This window comes from Peromyscus maniculatus, chromosome 11, assembly GCF_049852395.1.
Source record: "Peromyscus maniculatus bairdii isolate BWxNUB_F1_BW_parent chromosome 11, HU_Pman_BW_mat_3.1, whole genome shotgun sequence".
Taxonomy (NCBI): Eukaryota; Metazoa; Chordata; class Mammalia; order Rodentia; family Cricetidae; genus Peromyscus; species Peromyscus maniculatus.
The window spans coordinates 95810148-95818992 of NC_134862.1; the positions used below are offsets into that span (position 1 = coordinate 95810148).

The 8845-nt window shown below is 47.4% G+C and overlaps 1 pseudogene; it reads right to left on the reverse strand.

The window, feature by feature from the left end:
* Positions 1 to 7772: 7772 nt before the first annotated feature.
* LOC143267747 (proteasome subunit beta type-4 pseudogene) lies at positions 7773 to 8403 on the reverse strand (annotated as a pseudogene).
* Positions 8404 to 8845: the final 442 nt, after the last annotated feature.

An 8845-nucleotide genomic window follows, 5' to 3' on the forward strand; every position in this document is an offset into this window, starting at 1 on the left:
AAGCCCAGCTCAGAGCCAACAGCCCAGCCCCTGCCTCCAGCTCTGTGGGCACAGCCCCAATTGGGGGCCCAGGGTCCCCTTGGTAACGAGGCCCGGGTAGAGCCATCTTTGACTTCAGTGGCTTGAACGTGCGAATTTGGCTGCACTTTAAACCAATCACCACACTCCCTGGGCTGAGGGAGAGGAAGCGGAGCAATAACTAAACTGCACAACCTACCCAGGGAGGCAGCAGGGGAGAAGTGGAGAGATGAACGTCCGGCTGCCCTGTTATTCACCGAATGAACGCGGCTGTCCTCGTGGGCGTCACAGGAACTTCAGCCCGGGAAAGTGAATTCAGTGAAAACAGGGACCCGCTAATGTGCTGTTAGCTCACTGTTACAATGCACTGTGACATTGGCTTTAAAATCATGTAGAAGTGCTCCACAGATTCTATTATGGCAATTCCCGGACCTCACTGCAGCTGCTTTTCCCTGAAAAGGAGACAGGAAGCCGCTGAGTGGGGAGCATGGGCTGCCCGCTGCAGGGCCGGGAACACCCTGCAGCCTGGTCTGAGTGATGTGACCTCCTAGAGTGTTGATGCCAGTACCAGGGAACACAGGGTAATAACCATGCAACCGCCACATATCCCAGGCCACACACGGCATGAGAGGCATGGGAAAGAGGGGAAATTATCTCAAAGTAACGTAGGTGTTAATTGAATTTGGAAGCTCCGTCTTGTTTCTATGTAGACTCCTAACTTTGGGCCAAACATTCCACTCTGCCCCCATTTCTTCTTCCCTTTGAATCTGATGAAGATTGGTAGAGATCAGAGCCTTTGGTATTTTGAAAGGAGATATTTTATAAAACAATGTGGTATACTTGTAACGATATTGGGGGGGGTGTGTGTCTGGGGAGATGGATCCCCGCAGTAAAGTTGCTTGCCTTGAAAGTGTGAGTTCTGTCCTGCAGAACCCAGATAAAATAATAAGCCAGGCCCAGCAGCAACTGCTTGTAAGCTCAGTTTTAGGAGGCAGAGGCAGGCAGATCCCTGCTGCTCACTGGTCATCCCGGGTAGCTCACTTGGAGAACTCAAGGTCAATAAATAATCTCTAAAAGGAGGTGTATGGTACCAGAGGAATGACAGGTGAGGCTGTCCTGTGGCCTCCACATACATCTGCACAAACAGGGACACACCCACATAACACTCACTTGCAGATGCATACAAACACACACACACACACACACACACACACACACACACACAGTGAGCACTTATCCTTCTCGCATGTATGCCCCAAAGTGGTTAACGGAATGGACTATTTCTGTATCATGTCCATCAAAGGCAGAATAGCGCTGGCCCTCTGGGCCAGTCCGTGTCTCGGAAGGCAGAAGACACTCTATTCTGGTCGCCTTCCTGCTGCTGTAATCAAACACGCTAACAAAACAGAGTTCGGCAGTGAAAGGGTTTGTCCTCCCTTGCAGGCCCCAGTCTGTCATCGACAAAGGTGTCAGCCAGAAACTCAAGAAGGAACCAGGGAGAACCTTGGCTCGCTGGATCCGTCTCAGGCTCTTGTTTAGTGAACTTTCTTCTACAGCCCAAGACCGCCTGTCCAGTGAATGGTGCCGCCCACAGTGGGCTAGGCCCTCCCACTCAATTAATAATCAAAATAATCTCCACAGGTCAATCTGATCTAAGCAACCCCTCAACAAAGACTCTTCCCAGGCAGCTCTAGGCTGTATCAAGCGAACAGTTTCAGCTAACCGGGACACAATCAAGCACACCTAGGGTGTACCAGGAACTAGTCAACTTCTGACTTACAGTGACTGCAGCTATAACTGGGTCCCTCCGCTCAGGAACCAGAAAGGACTTAGCTGGAGGGTGGATATTGTAGACGAATTGCCAAACGGTCTTACTAAATGAAAAACCCAGAGCCAGATATTGGGGTAAAAACCTGAGAGATCAGAGGAATAGGAAAAGCCACAAGCCAACCTCACCTTATTGACCCTCAGCTTCCAAAAGAGACCTACTTCCTGTACACCCACACCTATATGCCTTTCTGTTCTGCTGTCTCATTTGCTCTCTCTGTTGAGCTGTATCACTTCCTCTTCCTGCCCAGCTCTATCACTTCCTGTCTGTCTGTCCAGACCTCCAAACCTTTATGATTAACTAGTGTTGGAATTTATGGCGTGTGCTCTTAAAAACACATCTGGCACTGTTCCCAATGTGGCCTTGAACTCACAGAGATCCAGACAGATCTCTGCCTCCTGAAGGATAGGATTAAAGGTGTGTGTTACCATTGCCTGCCTTCTATTGTTTAATATAGTGGCTGGCTTTTTCCTCGGATCCTCAGATAAACTTTATTGGGTTGCACAAATAAAATATCACCACAGGTTATAGATGCAGGGTGGGAGAGGATCACGTTCAAACAGTAGGTACAGACTTAGACAACAATGCTTCCCGAGCCTCCAGGAATGAACAGAAGGGAAGGAGGCAGAAGCAAACCCTCCAGGAAACAAAGAGATTTGGTTGAGCCTCTGATGACTCTGGCCCTGACTTTCCATCTCTCTCTCTCTCCTTTCTCAGCTTTCAAATGCTGCTATTTCAGCGGGATTGTGAGTACAAAGCAAGACAATCAAAGATAAATTGTTACAAAATGTAAACCGCCGGCTGGGTGCAATCGCGGGGTTGATTGCCTGGTATCTGCAGCTCTCTCTGTGCTTTCTGTAATCAGTGGGATGATCTGACCCCACCATGATTAACCTGAGCATCTAGCACTTTCCTCCACCTCTGCCCCTCCCTTCTCAGCCTTCCCAATGATGTTGTCCCTGCAACTCAGGCAACATTTGATGTTTATGGAATTGCAGGTGTCTGTCTGGAGTCAGATCACAGGAGATGGAAGTTTAAGCTCCCCCCCGCCCCCCACCCCCAAAGAAAGCACTGTGTAGTGAATCCAAGATAGAACTTGGTACCAGACGCCGTTAGCAGGCTAAGTGAAGAAGACGCAGATCCTCTATCTACATAGCTGGGTGTTCGCGGAGGCCGCCACACTCTGTGCCCATCTTCTCTTCATGACTTGTAGACACTTTGAAATACTGACTTGTTTTGTTTGTTTGCTTTGCTTGTCTTTCTCCTTGGTTTAGCTGAGACCTTCGGGTGAAAATGAGGTAAATGCTTGCCTCAAAATAGATGCAAAGCCCAAGGTGACAGGCAGCGTAGTGAAATGTGCAGTGTCTCGGTGGCAGAGAGCCAGAGGTAGGGTATGTCTAGGAACCTGAGATCAAAAGGTTGCTCCTGCCTGACACAGGGCACTGGACTGAGCTGTGGGTACCAAGAAAACAGAAAGTAAGAAACAAGATTCTGCAGCGTCAATCCACACAGACAAATGACCAAGGGATGGGGGTGGTGGTGGTGATAGATGCCCAGTACAAGGCAATACAGATGACATGGAACTTCCTGCTCCCCTGGAACTTTCTAAGTCTCCTGGTATTTGTAGGATTCCAGCAGAAAGAGCAGCAGGCTGGAATATTTCCCATAATTCCAGTAAGATGTTCATCCTAGTTAGGGTTACTATTGCTGTGATGAAACACCATGACCAAAACAACTTGGGGAGGAAAGGGTTTATTTGCATTATGCTTCCAAATCATTGCTCATCATTGACGGAAGTCAGGACAGGAACTCAAATATAGAAGGAACTTGGAGGCAGGAGATGATGCAGAGGCCATAAAGGATGTTGCTTACTGACTTTCTTAGCCTGCTTTCTTATAGAATCTAGGACTATCTGCCCAGGAATGCCAGCACCCACAATGGGCTGGACCCCGGGCCCTCCCTCATTCAATCACTAAGTAAGAAAATGCCCTATAGGCTTGCCTACAGCCTAATCTTATGGAGGCATCTTCTCAACTGAGGTTCCCTCCTCTCACATGACTTTAGATTGTGTCAAGTTGACATAAAACTCTCCAGCACAATTGACCCCTTGTCAACTTGACACACAAACACATCACTGTAAAGCTACAACCTTTTCTTTCTTGTTCATCCCCAAGATCACACATTAATACAAACATAACAATATAAAACATTTTACAAATTTAAAAGTTCCACAGTCTTATAAATTCAAACACTTTAAAAATTCGGTCACTTAAAAAAATCCAAAATCTCTTTTATAGTCCAGAGTCTCTTTTAAAATTGAAATTCTCTCAACTGTGGGCACCAGTAAAATAAAAAAAAAAAAGTTAAATATTTGCTTATTACAAGAGGGAAGGACTAGGACACAGTCACAATAAAATCAAAGTAAAACCAAACCCCAACAGTATAAATCACTCAATATCCAATGTCTGGGATTCACTCACTATCTTTTGGGCTCCTCCAAAGGACCTAGGTCACTTCTCTGGCTTCACCCTCTGTAACATACACAGGCCGAGTCTGTAGAGATGCCAGCCGCCTTGGAAGGAGCAGCAAGATGCCAGCAGACCAGTAATGCCATAGCCACCTGGCAACTTATAGACTAATAGAAATGGGTTAAGCTATAAGAGCTAGCCAGCAAGAGGTCTGCCATAGGCCATACAGTTTGTAAATAATATTCAGCCTCTGAATGATTATTTTATAAGCAGCTATGGCAACACAGGGATGGGCAGGACTAGAGAAATCTTCTGACTACAGTTTGTGTCAAGTTGACATAAAACTATCCTGCTCAGTATTTAATAAAATCAAACTAAGTTTTGTTGTAGCAACATAAAGTTAGATGTTTTGTACAACTTGTGTTAGCAGACTGAAATTCATTTGGGGCAAAAGCAAAGGGCTCTTCTTTTTCACGTGTGTGTGTGTGTGTGTGTGTGTGTGTGTGTGTGTGTGTGTGAAGCATAATCCTTATGAACAGGATCTCTCCTTTGCCTGGAGCTCACCAATTAGGCTAGATGGGCTGGCCAACAGCAGCGATCCCCCGACTCTGTTTTCCCAGCACTTGGATTACAATCACTTATTACCATACTTGGTGTTTTTATGTGGATTTGGGGGGTTGAACCCAGGTCCTCGTTGACCCACAGCTCCTTTACATAATATCTATTAATTATAATAATTATCTGTTGACAGTCTTTATGTTTTGGTGAGATGATGGTACTGTGTACACAGCAATGGAAGTGAGGGGGTACTGGCTGCCACTGGCAGACTACTTCATGGAGCTGGGTACCAGGGCTCCACCGCCCTGGAGGAGACGGTATGGTTCAAGGATAACGGCATGCCCATCCTATCCTGTACACTGTGTCTGACTGCCCAGCAGCTGACACTCCACCTTTCCCTAGCCTCTCCAGCAAGTTGGGCTCGTCCATCTTTCCCCTCCTAGCCATCTGTTCCTGCTGCTCTGGTAGCCTCCTGCTCTCCACCCTCCATGGCCTGTCTGAGCAGGCGGGTGTGCAGGCCTCTGATGAGGTGGGCCCTGGCCCCTCCATCACTCTCAGCCTCGAGGAGAGCACCAGCTGTCTGGCTTGATTTGCATTTTTCTTTCCCAAATAATGAAAATTGCCATGAGTTTCCTGAGGTGATGCAATACGCAAATTTGGGCTAGAGGTGTCAGTGTGTGATGGAGAGGGAAGCGGGGGGGGGGGGGGGGTGTCAGGGAAGTATCAAGAGAGCCAATTTGCTGCTCTAACACAGAAAGGGAACACTGCAAATGCCACCAGAGACACACCTTAGCCCAGGAGAAAGTCAGATGAGGTTTTTAAAAGGTAATTTTCTACCCCTCTGGGGAAAAGGCACAAACATTTTATGAACACACAGGAAAAGGTGTCTGTTGAGGCCGAAGCCATACTCAATCACTGAGTTTCTTAAGGCATTAGGGTTGTCCTGGAAGGCTGAAGTGCACAGGCCATGAGCTCTGACGTGGTGCTAAATGCTGGTTACTTGGCTTTTCCCTGACTCAGGTTACAAACACAGTAATTCTCTTTTCCAGGTTTGTTGGAAGGGCTTGGTTACCACTTCTGTGAGAGTTTCTCAAATGGGCTCTCTCCGTTCATGGGTTCAACGCTAAATCATTGCTTGTCACACCTGACGAAAACACAGGAAACATAGTCCTATTCTGAGGCAAATGTGTAGTGAAGATTTCTAAAGACATGCATAGTATCAGTAATTCCTAGACTTCTTCAACTAGCCTCTTCCTAAACAGAGAAAAACAGACATCGGCTCCACAAGGAATTAAATGATCTGTGGTCAGGTGCTGACTCTTCTCTTACTCAGAAAAAAAAAATTATTATTTCCTTTCTGTAATTCAACAGCTCCTACACAATCTGTACCCAGGGCCCTTCCCAGCCTGCTCCACTACTGTCCTTCCCCATCACTTCACTGAATACTTTAAAGCTGCTTCGATATTAATGAGCAACCTACCAAACATGCAGAACAATTCAAGTATCCCAAATACAATCACCTGGAGCTGTGGAGACAGCTTAGTTAGAAAAATGCCTGCTATACGACCATGAGGGGTGGAGTTCAGTCCCTAGCACCCTGCAAAAGCCAAGAGTGGTGGGTGGTACTGTAAACTGAGTGCTGGGAAGGAAGATGGGCAATCTTGGCGTTTTCTGCCCAGTCTAGCCCAAGGTACAGTAAGCGACACTGTCTTAAAAAAATAATAAGGTAGCGAGTGACCGGAGTTAATGGAGGAAGACACCCAACACCAGTGGTTCTCAATCTGTGGGTTACAACCCCCACAGGGGTCCCATATCAGGGATCCTGCATATCAGATATTTACGTTATGATTCATAACAGCAAAATTACAATTATGAGGAATCGATGAAATAATTTTATGGTTGAGGGTCATTACAACATGAGGAACTGTATTAAAGTGTTGACACATTAGGAAAGTTGAGAACCACTGCCCAGCATGGACCTCTGGCCTAAACACACACATACACACACACACACACACACACACACACACACACACACACACACACACACTGCTTTATGGAGCTTACTTCATTCTGGGTGTGAGGGAAGGCAGACAGCAGTCATTATAATACATAGTAAGTAATTAAACTTTGAAATATGGTCCAAGGTAAGACTAGTAGGGAAATCAGTAAAGTAGAAGATCGTGAAGTGTGAGCAGGAAGAAGGGGGGATCGTCTGGAAGAAGGCCCTCCAGGGATCCGGGTGAAAAAGTACTCTTGGAGTAAAAAAAGAAAACCTGACAGAAGTGGAGAGTGAGGACATCAAGGGCCGGTGTGGCCCAGCTGAAGGACGCAGCCCAAGCTGGGGCTGGACGGTGGGTCACGCCTGCTCTGTCACAGCAGAGAATCTAGCCCAGTGTGCCCAGAGCAGCCTGGAAAAGGAAACGGACTGGCACAAGAAACCCAGGAGTCTCTGGGGCCAGATGGCAAGGGAGTCACCTGCCGGTGTGAGGGCTTCGGCTTTTCCTCGAGGGACATAGGGAAGCCATCGCAGAGCACTGAGCAGAGATCGGGAGCTTCAGGTTCTGTCCTCAGAGGATCGTTCTGCTCAGGGATATGAGAATGGACACTGGAGAGAGGGAGAGCAGAGCAGGCAGGGTAGATCAGGGTCCACTACAGGGATCCAGGAACAGTGTCTTCTTCCCTCCCTCCCCCCTTCCCTCTCTCCCTCCCTCTTCCCTTCCTTCCCTCCCTCCCTCCCTCCTCCCCTCCCTCCCTTCTTTCCTTCCTTCCTCTCTTTTTTCATCTTTTCCCTTTTTTTTTTTTAAAGGACTGATTTATTTTACAAAAGCCTACTTCTGAGCCAGCCAAGTTCAACTTTAGAAGGGTATAGCTTCAACTCTGGAGAGTGCATCTGCATTTCATTCAAAGCCACTGATTATGTGAGCAATATCTCAGTTGGTGTCTGCTGACAACGGTCCTTCTAGTTCAACACTCCTTGCAGTTACAGAGCAATTTGAAACCGGTTATAGGATCAGGCATCACAGAAATACAACACTGGCAGGCAGTGTTCTACACACTCTCTCTCAGGCCTCTGGTTGCTTCTCACAGGCTGAGCCACGTATACATCATGACCAGTGGCCAGTGAAGGGGCTTCATAAGTGACATCAAGCACTTCCACTTAACCAAGGAAGCTTTCTCCGTTAGCATATCTTCCAGTGACCATGTTCCTCCTTTGAGGGTTCATCTTAGAGCTATTGCTGTACACGGCCCTTGTCAATCAAAAATGAATAGCTTTAGGGCTATAGCTGTGTCCATCTCCCAACGGCTCATTATCAGTTACCGTCTAGCTGAGAACTTGCTTCAAATACTGGAAATCATGGAAGTCTTCTGAGGCACCCAGGCTGGTGCTGTGTTGACTAGCATAATGCAAGAGACGTTGTGGAAATGAGCCCGGGAACTGTGGGAGACCAGGGTGTCTGCAGCAATCACCACTTCACCATTGGGCTTTACCCCAGTACCCCAGGTCAGTGACTGACCCTGCCAGAGCATGGTGCCGGGGTGAGCCTGGCACAGTGGAAACTGCCCCTGAACCAGTCTACTGGTCCAGTATCCCACTGCTGCGCCCAAAACGACTCATAGCCCAAACACAGTGGCTTTCACAGTCAGCATGGTACAAGTGGCAAGTAGTTTAGATTTTCTGCTTGTTTGTTTACGTTGGAGTTATGTCTCCCACTCAGCCCACGCTGACAGTAACACTCACTATGTCCCAGGATGGCCTTGAACTCACGGTAATCCTCCTGCTTCAAACCCTAGTGCTGAGTTAAGAGTTGTGGGCTATTATGCCTGGCCATCTTGACATACTTTGAAATGACAGTGTTAGTTTTCTAAGTCTGCCTTCACAAATGACCACAAAAAGATGAATTATAATGAAAGAAATCCCTCCCTGCACCTTCTGAGGTCAGGGGCACTGGGTGAGGATGCTGGGGCTTGG